The following is a 21268-nucleotide window of genomic DNA, read 5'->3' on the forward strand; positions in this document are numbered from 1 at the left end:
TTGTTTTTTTCTCATTGAAGTTTACAAGGGAAAGTTTGGTATTTGTTTGTTCCTTTAGGAAAATGCCTCTAGAATTTTATTTACTTGGGAATTTTATTGTCTTGGGGAAATGAAGGGTTGTTATGCCCTCTGTCGTCTTAGCAAATTAAATGCCGTGTAGAATTCAGGACGAGGGACCCTAAAATCAAGGACAGACAATAATGGTAAGCATCAAGTCTGAAGAGATACATCTTTTTCACTAAAAATAAACCTTTGTTGATACACAACTTGGCAAACACTTAGTTGATGTAATGACATTTACTAGGGGCACATTATGGTTTTTTTCCTTTCTAAATTAGTTTATTAAGTGAATTCATGCCCATGAGCCAGTGTGAAGGCATATCAGGAATATCAAAAGTACTTCCACATATGCTGTCTAATATTTGTTTATTTTGAATTTATATAGCCTTCTTTTCTATGGAGATTTGACGGTGCTGTGCAGAAAATGTTAAACCTTTTAAACAATAGAGGGTGAGTTGTGAAATGTAAACCCCTGCCTGGACAGGTCCTGCTCTCTAAGGCTTTCTAATGTAAGCACTTGCAGTTACAAAGGGAACAATACTTTATATATGAGATTCTCACCTGGCTGGATAGTAAGAATGAGAGATGATTTGTATAAGCCTTTATTCTTTCAGACTTAGGTCTGTTTTTCTCTATGCATTCTTACATTTGAAGTTAGAGGTTTAACCTCCAATATGAATCATGTTGTTAATTACTAAATGCTCTTTCATGTTAGAGGGGAATCGAGAGTCAAAGCTACTCAGGCCAGTTATTGAAATGCGATTGACTCCAGGACCAGTGGGCGGAGAAAAATCAGACAGCACAGGAGGGCAAAGACTCCGCAGAAACACAAGAGTTAACATGTGTGGGGTCATAAAAGTACTTCCTCCGGTATTTTTCTGAGCTTTCAATGAGAAAAGTACATGTTAAATACTAGAAACAATGGTGGTATCGTATGACAACTGCTCTAGTACTATTGACCCTATTGCTACGAGTGCAACTGCAGAGTATTTGAATATAAAATGTCCACATGTCTAATTTTTTTTTACCTTATTACTCACTTGCATGGAGTAAAAATATCTTGTAAGTTGCTTAAATATTAGGAGTACCCGTATATTTTAATAGAGCTAAAATTGGACAGAAGTTTGGTAGTATTTTGCAAGTTCTTTGAAAAATCCATTTCTTTTCACTTAACATTGCCACAGTTGTAGAAAAAGTCATTTTGGCAATAAGAGTAATGTTTACTGAAGGGGGTTTAATGGCTTTTCATTGATAGGGAACATGCATATCTATCCAATTGTGTCATCCAAATTCCATATGGAAGTGAGAATGGGAAGGAATCAGAGGGCAGTGGAGGCTGGCTGAGGAGCCCCTCTCTGCTGCTCTCTGGAGCAGCACTGTTACCCCCATCGCCACCCAGCAGGCAGTGCTGGTTATGGGGTAGCAGTTGGTACACTACCCCCTTGTGCGATCCTTTTCCTTAGGAAAATGTTCTGAGCAGTCACACGCCGTTCCAGACCCACAGCTGCTGTGCTTCCGCAGTGTGTAGTCCCTGGAGTTCTTGCCCTGACCCCAGGCACCTGGAATACAGAGAGAATACAAAAGAAAGTCTCAAAAGGAATGATAACTTCATGGCTTGTTGAGCCATTTGCCTGCTAAGATGGATCTGGTCATTGTTTTAAGCAATACTGGAGCTTTAGCACTATTTAAGGGTGAGCGTACAGGTGTTACCTGTTTAGGTTAATTGATTCAGCCTGTGGGCCACCTGTAGTAGTTAATGAAATCCCTCTTCCAGGTACCTATGCTGCAGTCTTGGGCTGCTTTTCACTGGCGATATGTAGATAAGGGAAAGACCGGCTTGTTTTATTGGAAAGAAAGCAAAAAGCCTTTGAGGATAGGAGAGCTGCAGTGGGACAAGCTCAGCACTGATTATTTTGCACAGAAAGACCCAGTGATTTAAAAACCATAAATGCCGTCCTCTGAAATGTACATCATGTTAGATTAGCCTCCTTGTAATAAGCCATCAGTCGCCCTTCAAGATTTTGACTGAATTATAGGTTTCAGCCACAATTTTAATTACAAGGAAGAAACTTAAGCAGACGAATAAGATACTATATTTTAGTCTCATCTAAAACTATGAAGTACTTTGTATAACCACCTTTATATCTGTGACTATTAAATATTTTTAAAAATCATTAATTCAACTAGTTGTCTGGCAGTTGGCATGATGAATAGATTAGGGCTTAACAGCACGACGATGTTGTGTCTGTGTGTGTCTGTGTGACTGTCTGTAGGCCCATGTGGGGTGTATGGCTTTCCAGGTGGAAGAAATTTTCCTAACTAAGAAATAAACAGGTTTAATGTTTTTCAAAGTACTCCTTATGATGACAATATCTGATGAGTACAGATATGCCTTTTAGAACTGCCTTAGGAAAGAAATCAGAGAACATGTTGGTTGCATAAGAGAGAGATTTCATGTTGCTTTTACTGCCTCATCATTTTGACATGGTTGCTACTATCAGAAAGTTGGATTATCAAAAATCCAATGAGCCCTGGCCTGTGTAGCTCAATGGTTAGAGCAAAAGGTGGCAGGTTCGATTCCCTATCGGGCACATACCCAGATTGTGGGTTTGGTACCCAGGTGGGTGCATACGGGAGGAAACCAATTGATGTTTCTCTCTCACATCTAGGTTCCTCTCTCTCCCTCTCTCCCTTCCTCTCTCTATAAGAAAAGAAAAAATATTTATGTTAAAAAACAAATTATGGTAAGAATGCCACACCGGTTTCTTTTCAAATTCACAAAAGACATTTTTCTTATTTATTCATAAATTTGGCATTATATTTAAATATCCAGGTCATGCTTATAATAGACAACCATGTCAAAGGTGAAGGGAGAAATTCACAGCAAAAACACGGGTCTAGGCCCTCATTGTTGTAAACCATGGTCAGGTCTATTCAGAGTTCCCTTGTCCTGACAAAGGACCCACAGCTCTGGAGAGGGGCGCTGTAAGAAAGGACACCGTGGCTTCCGTGTGAAATAGTCTTAAATGCTTGTGACTTCCCTAATGTGTCGGGGAGGAAATCTCACCATGTGGTAGCAGAGGCACTTTTCCCATTAAGTTATTTTGCAATGTTGCTATTGAGAAATTCATGAGAAAAGATGAGGCAGGTGAATTTTGGTCGTCATATCTTTAAAAAAATCAGCTTATAAAGAGATATTTCTGCTAATGCAGAAGCTAATTGTCCTGTGACGGAGTCTCGGGTTAACTTTTGTTTGGTGTTTTAGTAAAAGATAGGAAATTTTTCCAGTACCATCTTAGGATATGTTAGTTCTCATATTTAATTTCCCTTTATTCTTTTTATGAGTGGCTCAGATTTCAAAGCAGAGCAATACTCCAAAATTATACACTGTGTAAAAAGTGGTTTATAGTTAATGTTCATGAACAAAATAAGTCTGCTTGATAACACGAGCACAAGTCCTGATTCGTGTAGTCTAAAGGGAGCATATTAGGTGCACCAAATGAAAGTACCATGTAAAAACAGAATTGGCTTCATGGAAACCAATGTCCTTAGCACGAATGGTGTGGAGCAAGGACTTTCCTATTGACAGATTTCCCTTCAAATTCTCCAGGCCGGATATGCCATGAATGCCGTTTTAAGTTTCAGGATTAAAGTATTGTTAGGTGTCTAAAACAGCCAGTCCATGCATCCTTCCTCCACTTAGTTTTCTGTGTTGCAGTAAAGATTCTGAATAGATAAGTGTGCTTAAGCAAGAGGCAATTGGAGGGAAAGTGTTAGTTTGTTGAAGAAGAGATTACTGAGGTCCTTCAGCAATAAAGAGAGTACTTAGCTAAACAAAATATTTGCTGCTAATAAAAGAAACTACAAATGTGTGTGATATATGTGTGTGTGTGTATATATATATATTTTTTTCTGTTATTTATAATTTCATACATCCATGTGTATAAATACATACATATATGATTAAATCGATGTATGCTGAAAGTTTGGGGATTTATCACTGCTAAATGTAAAATCCTGCAAACTTGGGGATGCTAAGGTGTTTCCATACTATATTGTCTCAGTGGAATTCCGTATTTTACACGTGATGGGTTTTCTTGAAGAGGAAAAAGCGTAGAAAATGCAGTCATAGGCCAGTTGCAAGTTCAACGGCAATAAATCCCTTGGTTTGTGTAGATTAAATTTCCCTAATTTAGATTAGGCTTCCCTCACTTGACTTCCTCCGTGTCCGATCAGAGCTACTTAGTGTGCAGCAGGTTTACTTTATTTTCACGGGAACTCAGGTGCCTTCAGTAAGAGGCAACCACCAACCCATCGAATTCATCCACAGACAAGGTTAAAAGTGTCCTGTTGTTCCCTCGTTGGGATTTTTTGAGGGGCATCAATGGTGTAGAGTATTTGAAAGGGTTGGATGCAGTGCGTTTTGGTGACACTATTCCATGTGCCACATGTGAGAGGTAGAAAGTGTGAGAGGAACTCCGCTTCTCTGAGTGGGAGCACGTTCACATTTGCTATGGCATAGTCCCCTTGGAGTTCAAGAAGCAGAAATGAGAGACCAAAGGACTTTCTGGAAGCATTTCCATGCGTCCACAAAGAGTGTGTTACATTGGGTATTAATATTAGTGACTGAGGCAGAAATCAGGAGGAAAGAGGAGAAGAACCAAAATGGCTTTTTCCTGGAGCTTTTCCCTCAGGATGCTGTTTTGGAGTGTTTAGAAAGAAGGCCCCTGAGTACCTGAGGAGGCAGCTGTCAGCAGGGGAAGTGACAGATGTAAGGGAAGTCCCAGGGCCTGTCCTAGAAGAGGCCCAGCATGGTTGTGTGAGCATTATTTACACCAAGGTGAACAGATGGATACATTTGATCAAATTCTGTCAGGTTCCTACATCAGAGTTCTGTTTAGCATTTTGAATCTGCAGTTACAAATGCATGCATTTCTGATGTGTTTACTTAAGCCACTGCCATATCTTATTTTTTGTGTGTGAGACTTAAGGTTGTCAGAATAATATTAAAAACTAGAGGCCTGATGCACGAAATTTGTGAAAGAGTAGGCCTTCCTTCTCCTGGCTTCTGGCACTGGCTTCCCTCTGGCACCTGGGACCCTCCGGCTGCCAGCACCAGGGACCCAGGCTTCCCTCGCAGCCCTGACTTTGTCTGGAAGGACGTCTGGTCTAATTAGCATATTACACTTTTATTATTAGAGATAGCTACTGTTTAATGTAGCTGGTCTATTTTTTACCATTTATTATTGTCTCATGGTGATTTATTTCACTAGACACACCATAGGATGATCAAAAGAGATAAACTAGATATGCTAATTTATGCTATTTGGGAAGGAGACATTTATAAAAAGAACACCTACAAGAACAAACCAGTTTTAATAGTAGAGTGTGTGGTTTAATTTTCAATGTTCTGTGACAGCAGGGTGGTGGGATTACTCCCCTTGGCTTAAAAATTTGAGAACAAAAGGGGAAAATCAGTAGAGTCATAGTTCATCATGCTGATGTTGGTATACAAATGTGCACCTCCTGGAATATAAATGTTTGTCTCTAAATTACAGAATCCTTGAAGGTTTCCCAACCCCCCCCTAAATTTTTTGGGGGGAAGGGGGTTCTTAATTGTTTTTAGGTTTTCTCTTTTCTTTCTTTTTTTTTCTTGCCATTTGTTCATAACCTTCTTCCATATCTGATGTTGTGTCCAGAGGTTTTTGTACATTATACTGAAGACTCCTTTGTAGGTTCAGCCATAGCCTTTAAGTTTTAAAAGTATTATTATTATAGGTGTATAGTATATAATAGTTTATGTTAACTAACTTAACTGATGGCTAGTGCAACCACCTGAATTTAAGGTCACAAGAATTAAAAATCTTTGATGAGGCCCTGTCTAGCATTTCTCAGTGGTTAGAGCATAGGACTGCACACCTGAGGGTTCGATTCCTGATCAAGGGCATGTACCTGGGTTGTGGGCCTGATCCCCACCCCCAGTCAGAGCATGTGTGGGAGGCAACCAATCAATGTGTCTCTGTCAGATTGATCTCTCGCTCTCTCTCTCTTTTTCTTTCTCTCTCTCTCTCCCCACTTCCACTCTCTCTCTGATTGGTCTGTCCTCATGCACATAAGGGCTCCAAATCTTCACAGTTTTATTGGTCAAAAAGTCACTGTCCTGATTGGTCGATGAAGAAGCTGATGGAGATTAGACGGGAATAGCCTCAGTCCTATTGGTTGAATTAGGATAACAAGGAAATCCTTTATAAGGGCTGACTCAGATGGCAGAAACACAGGGCAGGCAGTGCTGTTTAGTACAGTGCAGGTAGAAATTATTATAATGTCCTGCAATTTGTTTTTTGTTTTTTGTTTTTTTTTAATTTGAGCCCAGCTAGCCAGCAAGAGCCCTTCTTAGTAGGTGCCTTCTTTCTGAGGGTCCACAAGCCAGAAGCTACTCTGTAGACAAGTTTTTAAAATCTTATATCTCATAAGAAACTTGATAAAGGTTTTCTCAAATTTGATACAGTCTGAGATTTTTATATGACTTTACCAAAAACAAGTTGTAAAGAAAGAATCTTTTTTCAACCATCAGTAACATCAAGGATGACAAGAAAATTCTATCAACTATGCCTTTGGAAAGATTAAATTATCTTTCTCTTGTATCTATAAGTGTCTGTGAAATCCTCTCTGTATATTTCTATTCTGTACATAAAATGCTCCCTGTGAAATTTTGGTTGATATGAAAAGGTCAGAATCTTATAGTCCTTTAAAGTAGACATCCCAAATCATATAAGTTTCAGGCATCGTAAAACTTGCATCCTTTCCTAATAAGGACATACTTTGCAACAACAGTTGTATAAATGCCAAGTATTTAATGGTCCTTTCATTAGTCTAAAACTGTGATAATAAACAATATCTGCATATATTCTTTAAATATCAAAAAGCATTTGCCACATGACTAGGGGTTAGTTTAAATTAATATAGTTTCCTAAGTTTGATTCTAAGTATTTTTAAAATCTCAGTCAAAATGTTATTGATGCAACTTTAAGTAGTTTTTCAAGTAATTAAACCTCAAGTATTATTTTCCTTTTTAATAAAAATCTGTTGAACAATATTCAGTGTTTTCACCCCAATATAATTCCTCAGTTTGATGAGATTGAATAGTGTTGATAATATTAATGTCAGTGGTTCTGATCTGAGGCTGTCATTGATCTTGGCACTCTGTCCCCATTGCTCACTTCTGGCTCAGGTAAGAACTGTTAATAACTGTACTAGAAATGCCAGAAGCTCTTAGCACATTCTCTTCTCCATAACTCCAATCCTCACTTGTACCTCACTTGGATTTCTTTACTTGTCAGCCTGTCATTGTGCCTGACTCAGACAGGCATTCCCTAAAAGTTTGTTGGGGGAATTATAGTAGTTATTTTATTTAGCTCTTTGCAACAGCTACCTCTACCTCCATTGGCAACTATAGGGAATATTCATGCATATTCATCTCCATTTTTCCTAGCAACCATTGAAGTGTCTTTTGTATAGTGACACTAAATACAAAATGTTGTGGTGATGGTATTATTGTCCTAAAAAAGTCAGTCTGGCAAACCAGGAATATTGTGGTAATATTTTGTCCTTTTGATACGTATACTCCCTGGTACCTCTCTTCCCAAATCTGAATACTGTCCACAAAACTATACTGAATCTCTATTAAAATCTATATGAATGTACCATACCTATACCTTAGAAAGTGTTGCAACTGGACTCCAGTTTTTTTATTGGGCATGATTTCCTTGAATTTCTTGCTTCAGTTTTCTGTTCCTTCATGCACACTTTATGTGAATAAGATGAACGTTAGCAGATTTATCTACATCTCTTCATTTCTATTCTACAGCAATAACTCCTTAGAGTAATATCTGAAGTTATAGTAATTTTCTTCATATCAGAGAGTTTCTAACTATGTTAATGGAAGTTAGACTGGTTGCAGAAACATTCGTGAGAACTACCTAAGCTATAACATTTAAACAATTTATTTGATCTCTCTTTAGCTTACCTGCTCATGCCTTTGGAACATTGATGTTGACCTTGTTGGAACTTTGTCTATAATCATGATAAGTCCTTCAATAAAATCTAGCAGAAAATGACATTTAAATTTCCAAGTGATTCATTAACCCTTTGAATACTGTGATGTGCTATGCCCATCTTAGCATATAGATACTCTTATGACATTGTATTCAGATATTATTTCCTTGAATGTCCAATACCTAATTATTTCATGTTTAAAATAATAATAAAACAGAAATAATGACTGTGTAAACACTAGATAATTCTGAGCATTACCTACTGCTCTTGTTACTGATAAAAAGTGAGGAATAATTTTTGAGTGCATCAAGAGGTAGTAAAAGTTAAGCAACCATCAAAACTACAATTCTTTTTTTTTTTTCAAAGCAGCTGTGTGACTTTGGCCTTGTGTCTCTGAGTTTTCATTTCCTCATGTGTAAAACATAAAATGCATTACCCCTACTTGTTTACTTAACCAGCGGCTAATCATCCTTCATGATTCATCTCAGTCATCCTTTAGTTTGGGAGGCTACTGGTGAGTCCATGGGAGGCTGGGTCTCTTCTTGGTTATACTCCATCAAAACCCTGTGGAATTCCATTGAAACCATCTATTAATTTCTCTCTCTCGAGAGCATGAGCCTCTCAGGGGCAGGGACCAAGCCATTGTATCACCAGTGTGTCGCTCATAGTGGGAGGCAGAAAAGAAAGGTGATTAAGGACGCAAGCTGAGTTTATATCCCATTTCTGGACCTAGATCTTGGCTCCAACATTGAGGCTAATGTAGCCTTGACCAAGTTACTTCATTCACATAGGTCTTTGTTTTCTCCTGTGGGATGCTGATAATAATGGCTGTCTCCTCTATGTTATTGTCAGAATAAACTTAAGTCATATTTTTTAGGATACTAACAGTGTGCCTGACACATAGAAAGCACTCGAGCAATGCTATTACTATTATTAGTATTAGCTACATAAATTTTTGTTGAAATAAACTTAACATTGTATTGTCTGTTCAGATATTAGAGTCTATGGTCATTCCATTCTATTTTCTGACTAAGAAATAAAAATAGATACTTTAGCCTTCTGAATTTGCACATGGGGACAAAATGGCCGCCTGCTAAAATGGTATGCTTAACACTGCTCGTGTGCATTGTTAAGAACTGTGAAGGCTCTGAGAGTTTGACCCTGTTTGCAAGCTAATATATAAGCCGGCCACAGTTTCATGGGTGCTGGCAGAAGACACTGGAATCTTGGATCAGAGACAAAAGACAGTTTATCACTCACAGCAATAGTAGTAGCCAGAGTATTAGCATTTGTACCTGTGCCCTGAGCCCATCCCCACATGGTGATTCAGAGAGAGTCTTGTGATGCCTACACTGCAGGGAGAGAAAACATGACCATAGGGAATCTGACTCTTTGTTCCACAATGCCGTGACTTGGATTCGAACTGAGTTTGTTGCAGCTACAACGCAGAGTACTAACCACTACGCGATCACGGCGAGCTACTGGAGCCTTAAAAACCTGACTCTTTTATAGTGGGCAGTAAGCATGACTAACTTTTGACACTAAGTAAGACATTATCTACACTAATAAAAGAGAAAGATGCAAATTGACTGTACCTTCACGATGCCCACCAGCCAATCAGGAGTGAGTATGCAAATTAACCCAACAAAGATGGCGGGTTAATTTGCACATTCAGGTGCGGAGTGGCTGGGGGTGGGGATGGGATAGGACGTTTGCGACGGCGCAGGCTCCCTGCACCACATCAGCCACTCTGCACCTCTGGGCAATGTGGGAAGAAGGAAAGGTGGCTCCGGGCTGGAATCAAGGCGGTGCTGGCAGTCAGGGGAAGGAAAGCCCATTCTTGCACGAGTCTTTGTGCATTGGCCCTCTATTCCTTATTATAATGGACTGTAAATAAGCCTGCCTTTTTCTCTGGAATGAGACACTGTCTCTATCTTCTATGACTTGCTCTATACAAATATACTCGAAAGAGTAGTCCTAAAGAAAGGCAGTGGTGCCTCCACTCACAAGATGTATGGAAACACAGGACCCATAGAAATTGGTCTCTCATCATGGTAGTTTACCTTTCTATAGAGTGGGTTTGTAGCTTTCATCAGATTCATAAAGGGGTGTGTTAACTAAAACAGTTTGTCTCTAAATCCATAATTCATTATTTATGTGTTAACATATCTGAGGACATCAATAAATAAACTCTAAGGAAGCAAGAGCTACCATGCAACGTCTTATGACTGAGGCCATTCCCTGTCCCAGAATCAGGGCTTTTATTTGGCTCATATGAAAAGTAGAACTAAGTCTGGGAGATGGTACCCTGGTCCCTGTGCCTGGGAAACAGAGTTGAGAGCCCTGGCTTCTGTAAGGAAGGTGGACAGGATAAGGACAAAGAGTGAGAACTTTCTCTTTGAAAAGGGTATTATTAATTATTATAATGCTTATTGAAATGATTTAGTGCATAAAAGGGTAACCAAATTCATTTTCAAGATTGGATGTGCATTGTTGTGAAGTTTATGATGTATGCTATACATCACAGTGAACTTAGAGGCTATTTCCTTAACTCTAATAAATTTTCATTCTCATTTTGTATCATCAAAACATGTGCTTTTTTTCTTTCCACATTTACATCATCGTATTTTCAACATTCTTCTAAGCAAAATGTTATAAATACCATGACAAATTATTTTATGATCCATTTGTCTCAGCAGTGAACCACTGTTCAACATATTCTGACCCAGCAGAGACTAAGGCACAGGTCATTTTGTGGGATTAGTGACTACCCGAGAGTCGATAGCTTTATGCCAACCCAGTCATGAGTGCCCAGCAAATGTTACACTCCAAAAGCATTATTACGATTATGTAACAAAAATAAAAGGCAGAAACAAATGGCTTCCATAAAAATACTGTTAATCCAGGGTTTTTCAACCTCAGGGTTATTTACCTTCTAGACCTGATAATTCTCTGTTGTGGGGAGCTCTCCTGTGCATTGTAGGGTGTTTAGGAGCATCTTGCCTCTACCCACTAGAGGCCAGTAGTATCACCCTCTTCCCAAACCTCAGTCACAGTAAAAATATGCCTGTAGATATTGCCAAATGTCTCCCCCCAGTGGAGGGGGTGGAGGGGGGTGGCGGGGGGGGGGGGATAGCCCTCCATTGAGAACCATGGTGCTATTCTCATTTGTAAGAGTGAGAACATTTGAAACATTCTATGCATGAAGGAGAAGGTAAGTAAAGAGTGCAGCATAAACCTAATCAACATTCATAATTCCCTCAGTGAATTGACGCTTCCAGAGTTGGAGGGATTTGAAAACGACCTCTCTGCCAGTTCCTAAAGCCATGTGTGGGATCGGTGATGGAGCGTTGTGGACGGGAAAGACTGGGCTTGAGTTCTTGCCTTTTTTCTACTTCTTTGTGGTTTTATGATTTGGAGTCAAGTTATAACTTTCCTGAGATTTTTTTTTTTCAAGAGCAGGATCATCCCCTGTCATTCCTACCTTTGAGGATTGGCCTGTGGATCCAATAAGATAGTTTAAGTGAAAACACCTTGAGAAGTCCACGCAGTGTTATAATTGTTAAGAACGAGTAAAATGACTTTGTTTTAAGAAGTTCTCGAACATTTTAGAGCGTTCCTTGAAATAACGAGGGGGACCCTCAGGGCATTGCAAAGAAGGATTTGAGAATCCCTTCGTTTGAAGATGCCCTTCAGCCCTGCTCAGCTCCCTCTCCTGTGTTCCTGAGTGGCTGTGACAGACGGCGCCCTTGAAGGAGTGGCGGGAAGGCTGAACCGACAGTGCCACGGAGGCAGCACTCAGCGTTCAAAAGCATGAGGACTTTGTTCATGTTTCCTCAGTATCTGAAAAGTACCTATCAGTCAAGAACCAGAGGCTTTTAAAAGGACCAAAAATAAAGTTAATATTGTAAATCTATTAAAAGTGGATGTAGCTGATTTAAGTAATCACGTATCAGACTTAGGATGTTATGTGTCTTTTATGAACAAAAAATACTTTGTGTTTTGTATGAGAGCTTCATCCGAAGGAAAAGAGAATATCCTTTCTCTGTGTGATGCTAAAATCTTTTTAATAATGGCGAATTGCTGCGCATTTTTTTCTCTTTTAAAATATTTAATGCTAGCCTTCCTTGCCTGAAATGGTGTGAAAATATTTGCCTGAACTTTGAGCAATAGCATAATTTAGTCTTAGATTAGAATGGATCTTAAAAGCTAGATGATCCAGATCCAGTGTACCATTCAATCCAGGCATCCTATTCTCTGACAGGAGGTCCTGCAGTCTCTGTTTGATTTTCTACCTTTCCTCAGTATCGCTTGTATTTGGAAGATTTTGCAGATGAGGAAACTGAGGCATAGGTTGGTTAAGTGACTGAGTCCAAGATCCCTTGGCCAGTAAGGAGCAAAGTCAGAGTGTGACTCGTTATGTCTGAATCCAGACCCCTAGCTTAAATCATTTGGCTTTGTTTATTGTTGCATAGCTCTTTATTTTTTTGTTAATCCTCATCCAGGGCTATTTTTTCCATTGATTTTCAGAGAGAGTGAAAGGGAGGAGGAGAGACAGAGACATCGATTGGCTTCTTCTCACATGCAAGGGATCGAGCCTGCAACCAAAGTACATGCCCTTGACAGGAATCAAACCCACAACCCTTCAGTATGCAGGCTGACGCCTGAGTCTAACCACTGACCCAAACTGGTTAGGGTGCATAACTCATTTTTAAAAAGTTACTTTTCACAATGCACTGAAAGCTACCTTCCATAACCCTGCTATCAGATTAAAACAAACAAGCAAACAAAAAACAAACAACATCTTGTTCTTTCATGTGGAGCGAGAGACAATATATCTAGTCTATACTCTTGTCAATTGCAATCCTTAAAATATCTGATTCTACTTAATGACTGGCCCCTTTCAATACTCTTAAATTTGATCTATTTTTAGGCGAAAGTATCTTCTCCTCTTACTTGTCTTGATTTAGCGCAGTTGTTGTACCCCCTATGTTTCCGGTTGACCTTTTCTGGGTGTTGAATACTTATCCAGTTCCCTGCACATACCTTGGAAACCAGTTCTGGACCCAGTATTTAAAATATTGTTTTAACATCGGGCATTGATTTGGACACTGTACAGTTATCAACTCTGTTCTCTTTTTTCACTGCCTCCTCTTGTTCTTTGCTTGCATTATGATTGCTGCCATTAAAAATTATGAAGACTTGTGAACTTTTCTTAAAGCAAGTCTTTTCATCTTGATGTTTTTAGAAGACTTTATATTAAAGTGGGTAAAAGTTTCAGCTTGTGTATTTAAGTCCATTTCAATTTAAAAATCTTTTTGTAATTTAAAATTTCCTCACAGATTACAGTTCAAAGTTGGTAAGTATTTTCTTCTAGCTATATGATTACTGCATAATTATTCAAGTGTTTTGGGTAAGATAAAATCATAAATATTATTTGTATCCATTCCCATTAATTATTAAGCACATGTCTCTTTCAGGGAAATTTAATCTATATGTCTGATTCATAGTCCCATAATTTTTCAAAATGTAATTTTGTAAGAGCCATCTAACATCAGTCATTTTTATGGAGTGTATGTGTGTGTGTGTGTGTGTGTGTGTGTGTGTGTGTGTGTGTTTATTTCTAACATCAGAAGGTAATGTTTTGTTATGAAAAACAAATGCTTACATGTTAAACATGTCTTATCTAAGACATAAACTTGGTTAACAAGTCCCTGTCATCTACCACTGGAAAAAAATGTACTTTTATTACAGATTGAGTTCCTTAAAATAGACTAGCTGATTCCCATGATACTATGCAGTGGGGTGTAATTTCTAGGAATAGTGGTAAGTCTCTGTTGCTCTTTCTTTGGCCCATAGATTAAGGAAAGTCAGTTAAAAAACAAAACAAACAAACAAACAAAAAAAACCCAGGATATTGCCCTGGCCAGTGTGGCTCAGTTGGCTGGGCATTGTCCCACACACTGAGAGGTCACTGGTTCGATTTTTGGTCAGGGCAAGTGCTGGGCTGTGGGCTTGATCCCCAGTAAGGGGCATGCAAGAGGCAGCTGATCCATGGTTCTCTTTTATTGGTGTTTCTCTCTCTCTCTCTCTCTCTCTCTCTCTCTCTCTCTCTCTCTCTCTGAAAATCAATAAAAATTTATATTAAAAAAGCTATAAATAAACAGTTGACAACAAGAATAGAAGGGTTGTCTAGTACATGATAGGGATATTATTGGGAAAGATATTGCCAAGAGGAGTTTCCTGGGCTTCTTGCAAGAAGCTTGACTTTTAGTGTCCACGTCAGGATTCTGAGAGCCCTTTTGAGGACTAGCTTGGCTTTGAGAAGGACAGAGGTGCTCAAAGGGCTTGGATGTTTAGGTTTGCCTCCTTGCCTTTAAGGCCAAGACTACTTGATTTATCTTTACTGCTTTTGTGTGAATCTTTTGTGTAATAGTGTAAACTTTCATTATATTAAGATCAAGATGGGGAGCACCAAACGTGTTTTTGTTCTCAAAGATTATTAATGTTATCATCATAATTAGCTAGTTTATTAATATTAATAATAGGAAGAGAGCAAAGGGGAGGCCAGACACTGTAAGCATGGTCACCTGGGAAGCTTCACTAGGAAGCTACAGCGTCACATGACATTGTTCCTCCAACTGGATTAACACCCTCCCTTCCTCCATCTGGTACTGGATTTTTGGGGGGAGAAGGGGAGATGGGCACATGCACAGTGAACATGGGGTGACATAGCTTAGGGAGGTGCTTATCTGTCAGTCTAGTCTGGGGAACAACGGATTGTCTAGGAGGGTGGAGCCACTCAAAATCTTGGAAGGTTAAAACCCCCAGACAAAGAGTTCCCTTCCTTCTCTTCTTGCTCTCTCTTGCTCTGTGACTTGCACTTGACCATACTCTGGCCTATTCTCTCTTCATAGCCACATGGCCTTAAGCAGCCACATGGCCATGGCCATGCAGACTCAGACTCTACATGCAGGATGCTGAACTGGACTGTACGTTAACATGGGACAGAAATTCTGGGCAGTGGCCTTGATTCTGGCCCTGATGAAGACAAGATTGGATGTCTTCCATGGCGAGGGGGACAGCAATGAGATCTTGGATGGGGAAGCTCCTTAATTTTACAACATCGACAAAGCTTTCCATAAATCCCAACCTCCCTTGGGGGACTGAGGAAATTTTTTTCCTTGAAACATCCCAAGAATTCCACTTCCACCAATAACATTAAAACTATGCTATGTTCTAAGTATACATTAGGCTAATAGGCAAAGTAGAGTTAGTATATTTTACAGAAGCTAAGGTATTGTACTAACTTGGTTAAAGAAACTTGCATAAGGCCTGACAATTTAATTTTTAAAAATCCAATTTGACTTCTTGATACAAAGGCAAAGCCATCTACACATTGAGGAAGAGATTTTCAGTTGGGTTAAAAGGGATGGGTTTTAAGGATAAGGTGGCAGCATCAGGCTGTAGGGAAGCCTGCAGGCGCGGGCATCAGACTGGGTAAAGCCCAGGTCTTAGCACTGATTTAAGTAATTGATCAAGTTTCCTAACCTCCCATGCCTGTGTGCTAGGCCATGTTTTCTGTGGAAATCAAGTGTAAAGGATCTAAGTGTAAAGCATTTAAGAAGGTACATTGCAGATGACACTTAAAAAAATCTTTTCCACAGTTTCTTTTTTATTTAAACAATACCAACTTTTCTTGAGCTATTCTTTATTTTCATGTTCAAATCAGGTAATACTTTTTTTTTTAACCAGGTTTTGTTACCCCCATTGCCTCTTTCCTTATTAGCCTCTTCTCTCCGTGTCCTTGTGCCATTGACCCTATTGTTTAATTGTTCTGAGATATGGAGTTTTTTAACCTAAACATCTGGGCCTGCAAATGTTTCATGAGATGCGCCTTATTTTTTATTGTATATTCTCATTTACTCCTTTTCCTCATGTTCCTAAAAACATCCTACTTATTGATCATGTATATTCCCTTTGTCTGAGGAAGACAATATTGGAAAATAACAACGTGGCAAAGTGCAGTGGAACTGAGATTTGGTTGTTTTTCTCTGTAGCTCCTTCCAGTTTTAAAATGATTTGGATCTCTGAAAATGGAAAGATCTGAAATTTCATAGGTGATACATTTGAATCACCTAGGAACCCAGTTTTCCCCAAACCCTCTTTGTGGTGTGTGTGTGTGTGTGTGTGTGTGTGTTTACTCAACATGTGCATATTTCCTACTTGCCCCATCTGGCATCAGCTTGCGCACCAGTCTCTCTAGCTGTTCTATGTCAAGAGCACTTTAGCCTTTTCATTATGAAAGAGAAAGAAATGAAACAATATGACAAAGAAAATACTTCCACTATTCTCCCCAACCTCACTTTTTGTTTTGTTGTTTCTAAGCAAGCTTCTTGCCATTTACCTTTGCATTTGCATTGCTTATTGATTGGCGATTTTGAAATTGTTTATTGTGCTCTTTTGTTTCACTGTTGAAGAGCTAAAACAAAAGCTACCAGGCCCTGTGAGGTATACATTTGCATGCAGTAAGCGTTGCCCTAGGAAAAAGTAATTGCTAATGCATATTTATGTGGCACAAATTTGCCATTTGTTTATGCATAAAATTATCAATAGTGCAGGGCGGCCCAGCCGTAGAAAATGGTGACCTTTTTAGCTTAATAAATAGAAATCAGCTGTTATTGTGGAAAGATCAGCCATTTATTCTGTGTTGAGGGACATTGCCGGGAAAATGCAGATTGGGGCTGGCAATATCATTAAATGGAAGGCCAGTGACCCTTTCTGTAGAGTCTATTATACTTTATCTAATAGGGGATAAATGACTCTGGTTGGCAAATGGAATAAAGAACTTTTTTTTTTCTTTTGAAATTGTATGACTATATGAATTTTCAGCCAGTAAAACTGAATAAGAAATCTCATGCTGACCTGTTGCTAGAATTCTCTTAAAAAGTATGTTTTAAAGTTGCTTTTTCTATTCATTATTCTCTGATTATTTCAATTTGTACCCACTGAAATAAAGTAAGTCAAAAGATATATTTTTTCCCAGGAAAATAGGCCTTCCTTCATTTTTAGCTTTCTTTTTTATTTATTTATTTTTTACCATACTTTTTTCTTTTCTTTGCAGGTATCTTTGACTTTTACAGGGCAGCTCTATATTTGATGTATTTAAAAGATTAATGGTAGAATAAGAGATTATCAAAATAAAGTTTCCAAAAGATTATAAACTGAGCTGGTTTTTCTTGTTGTGTTGTTGCTGGACTAAGCATAGCACTTTCTAATGATAAGAATGGCTTTTAAAGTTAGACTCTAATCTTTTGGATTAAAGAATATCCAGCCCTGGCCAGTATGGGTTCGTTGGTTGAGAGTCCTCCTGTGCACCTAAAGGTTGCTGGTTTGATTCTGGGTCAAGGCACATGCCCAGGTTGCAGGCTCAATCCCCAGTAGGGGGCATGTAGGAGGCAGCCAATTGATGCACTCTCACATCGATTTTTCTCTCCCTTCCTCTCTCTCAAAAAAATCAATAAACTATTCTTTAAAAAAAAGAATATTCTGTAAATTGAAAAACCTCATCATCATATTTTGTTAATATGTAAATAACCAACAGATAGTTTTTGTATCTTTTTGGATTGTTTCACTGATGTTTCTTATAAATGAAATGCTCTCATCCTTCCAGAGCTCATCTGTGGCTGGTTAACATGGTGGGATCTTATGCTACATTTAATATATATATCTGTATATCTATATCTATCTAAATAAATAATATTTTATACATATACTAGAGGCCCAGCGCATGAAATTCGTGCAGTGGGGGGAGGGGAGAGGGGTTGTCCCTCAGCCCAGCCTGTGCCCTCTCACAGTCTGGGAGCCCTTGGGAAATGTTTGACTGACATATGGCTGCTGCACTCGCCAGCCATGAGCCCGGCTTCTGGCTGAGTGGCACGCCCCCTTTGGGAGCAAACTGACCACCAGGGGGCAGCTCTTGCATTCAGCATCTGACCCCTGGTGATCAGTGCAGGTCATAGAGAGCGGTTGAGCAGCCTTAGCATATCATTAGCATGTTACGCTTTGATTGGTTGAATGGATGACCGGACACTTAGCATATTAGGCTTTTATTATATAGAATATGTGTATTTTATTGATTTCAGAGAAGGGAGAGGGAGAGTGAGACTGGAACATCAATGATGGGAGAGAATCATTGATTGAGTGCCTCCTGCATGCCCCCTATTAGGGATCAATCCTGGAACCAGGTATATGCCGACCAGAAATGGAACTGTGACCTGGTTCATAGGTCGACACTCAACCACTGAGCCACACCAGCCGGGCTCACACTATGTTTATTTGACTAACACTTCTTTGATGTGTTAGTGAACTTTTCTACTTGTAAGGACTTATTAACCACTTTTTCAATCCTTACAGAATTCACTGTTAAAGAGAAGTCGTGTGGTTTTTTATTCTTTATTGATTAAGGTATTACATATGTGTCCTTATCCCCCGTTAACCCCCACCCCCCCACTCATGCCCTCACCCCCCTGGTGTCTGTGTCCATTGGTTAGGCTTATATGCATGCATACAAGTCCTTTGGTTGATCTCTTTCTATTTGTTTGTTTTTCAATACCATTATGTAATATTTGACGCACTCAACATGTTATGTAAGTTGTGAAACAAGATAAGGAAACAGAGACCTGCAAACCCACCTCAGAATGTGGCAAAGCTCTTTGAAGCTACCTGCATGCCTGTCCCTGATTGTGTCTCCTGACACAAGTGCAAGGCCACGGGCGTAAAGTTCCTGCAGCAGTGGTCTTTCCCTGTGCTGCGCTCTAGCACCACAGCGCATGCTGCAGAGTGACTGAGCAACCTTTTACTGGTAGAAGGGAGACTGTTGCCCCTTTTAAAAGCAGAGGGCGTAACTAGGATTCAGACACCAGGGTACGTTAGTCCATAAAATGAATATATATTTTTAATACATATACATTTTTTATTGATTTCAGAGAGGAAGGGAGAGGGAGAGAGATAGAAACATCAATGATGAGAGAGAATCATTAATCAGCTGCCTCCTGCACACCCCTTACTGGGATTGAGCCAGCAACCCAGGCATGTGCCCTTGGCCGGAATTGAATCTGGTACCCATTGAGCCAAACCAGTCAGAGCTGAATATATATTTTTATGTCATTTTTAAGGTATTGATTTTAGGTCCGTTAGATTCATAGTCACTAGTGGGAGAAAAAATGATTTAATGGGCAGGTTGGAACTCCAGAGGGAGAGCAGCAGTGATTATCCCCTTCTTCCTCAACTCCCTGCCCCTGTTATGTAATACTAGAGGCCCAGTGCATGAATTCATGCACCACTGAGGTCCCTCGGCCTGGCCTGCAGGATCAGGCCGAAACCAGCTCTCTGACATTCTCTGAGAGGTCCTGGATTGCAAGAGGGTGCAGGCGAGGCTGAGGGACCCAACTGGTGCATAATTGGGGCCGGGAAGAGACACAGGAGGCTAGCTGGGGAGGGACCGTGAGAGGGCTCTGGGGCGTGTTCTGCCCATCTCACTCAGTCCTGATTGGCCAGACCCCAGTAGCAAGCTAACCTACTGGTCGGAGTGTCTGCCCCCTGGTGGTCAGTGCACATCATAGCAACTGGTCTATTGGTCAACTGTCTGCCCTCTGATGGTCAGTGCATGTTAAAGCCAGCAGTTGAGCAGCCTTAGCATATCATCAGCATATTACACTTTGATTGGTTGAGCAGCCAACTGGTCGACTGGACACTTAGCATAGTAGGCTTTTATTATATAGGATCTTCAAGTAGCTGAGAAGAGAACTGAGGGGGGTGGCAGGGATAGGCAGTTTATCATCTGTCTTTACAAAGGATCACAAAACAAATTTCAACTGAATTATTACTGTGTCTCTAATTGTGATAGAACAGATTATTTTGATTTGATACGAGTTGCCAAGATTATTTTTTATAAGGTGGTTTTTAAGTTAATGAATATATTTTATTTTTATAAAACCCAGAGTTTTAAGATATTTTGTATTGAGATTATAGGATATTAAGGAATCAAGTTTATTTATTTATTTATTTTTTAAGAAAAGAGACCCTTTTCACAACTCTAAGAAAAGAAACTTCATCATGGTGCCTTTCTTAGTCAAGTTTTAAGTGGTATTAGTGAGAATGACCATCACCATAATTTTAAAAATAGGGTGTTTTCTGTTCCATAAATACATAGAAAATTATTGTTTTATACTAGTCTATTTCTTTTCCCTTTTTATCTTGCTTCTTTTTATGATAAGGGATGACTTAAATATCCTTTTACTTCTGTGTAAATTCTGATTTAGGGCACTAATAATAATTCTAGTCAATTTTACCCAAGTAATGTTGCTAGCACCTCAAATGAATTTTCTCTTAGGCTGCTTTGGAAGTTACATCTGTATTCTTATATATGAAAAAAACTAATTATAGTATAGGTTGGGAATTTTTTAAAATTCTAATTATATTTTTAATATTCTGACATGCTGATATGTTATAATTGAAGGAAAATATGCCTACTGAAATTTGACTATTTCAAAATTTGACCTCACATAAAGATTATGACATCAAACAAATTTTTTAGAATTTTATATTTTAACTCAAGTTTTTTGAGTTCTTTGACAAAAAATATATATACATACAGGCTCCCTCTTGTGGGTAAAATTACCACCTGTGTATCTCTGTGTTGCCCAAATATAGAATATGGCACAATTTGTCTGTTTTGCTTTTAAGTAAATTCTGTGGTAGTCAGATGTGACATTTCACTTAACTGGGAAAAAAAGGAGTAGAGTTTGGTGTATATTTTGAAGCGACATTTTTTTTTAAAATATATTTTATTGATGTTTTACAGAGAGGAAGGGAGAGAGATAGAGAGTTAGAAACATCGATGAGAGAGAAACATCGATCAGCTGCCTCCTGCACATCTCCTATTGGGGATGTGCCCGCAACCCAAGTACATGCCCTTGACCGGATCGAACCTGGGACCTTTCAGTCCGCAGGCCGACGCTCTGTCCACTGAGCCAAACCGGTTTCGGCTTGAAGCAACATTTTTAAAGAAAAGAAATAATTATTTTAAAATGGCAGACAACCTTTATTTTATTGCAACAGCATAATTCCTGAAGTTCAAAAATTTTAATAA

General features: G+C 39.1%; 1 protein-coding gene across 5 annotated transcripts in view; it reads left to right on the top strand.

The window, feature by feature from the left end:
- The window catches only part of SOX5 (SRY-box transcription factor 5), a 971461-nt gene that overhangs the window by 232945 nt on the left and 717248 nt on the right, over positions 1–21268 (top strand). The window lies entirely within an intron of this gene.

The sequence above is a fragment of the Myotis myotis genome, unplaced genomic scaffold, assembly GCF_014108235.1.
Source record: "Myotis myotis isolate mMyoMyo1 unplaced genomic scaffold, mMyoMyo1.p scaffold_m19_p_3, whole genome shotgun sequence".
Classification (NCBI taxonomy): domain Eukaryota; kingdom Metazoa; phylum Chordata; class Mammalia; order Chiroptera; family Vespertilionidae; genus Myotis; species Myotis myotis.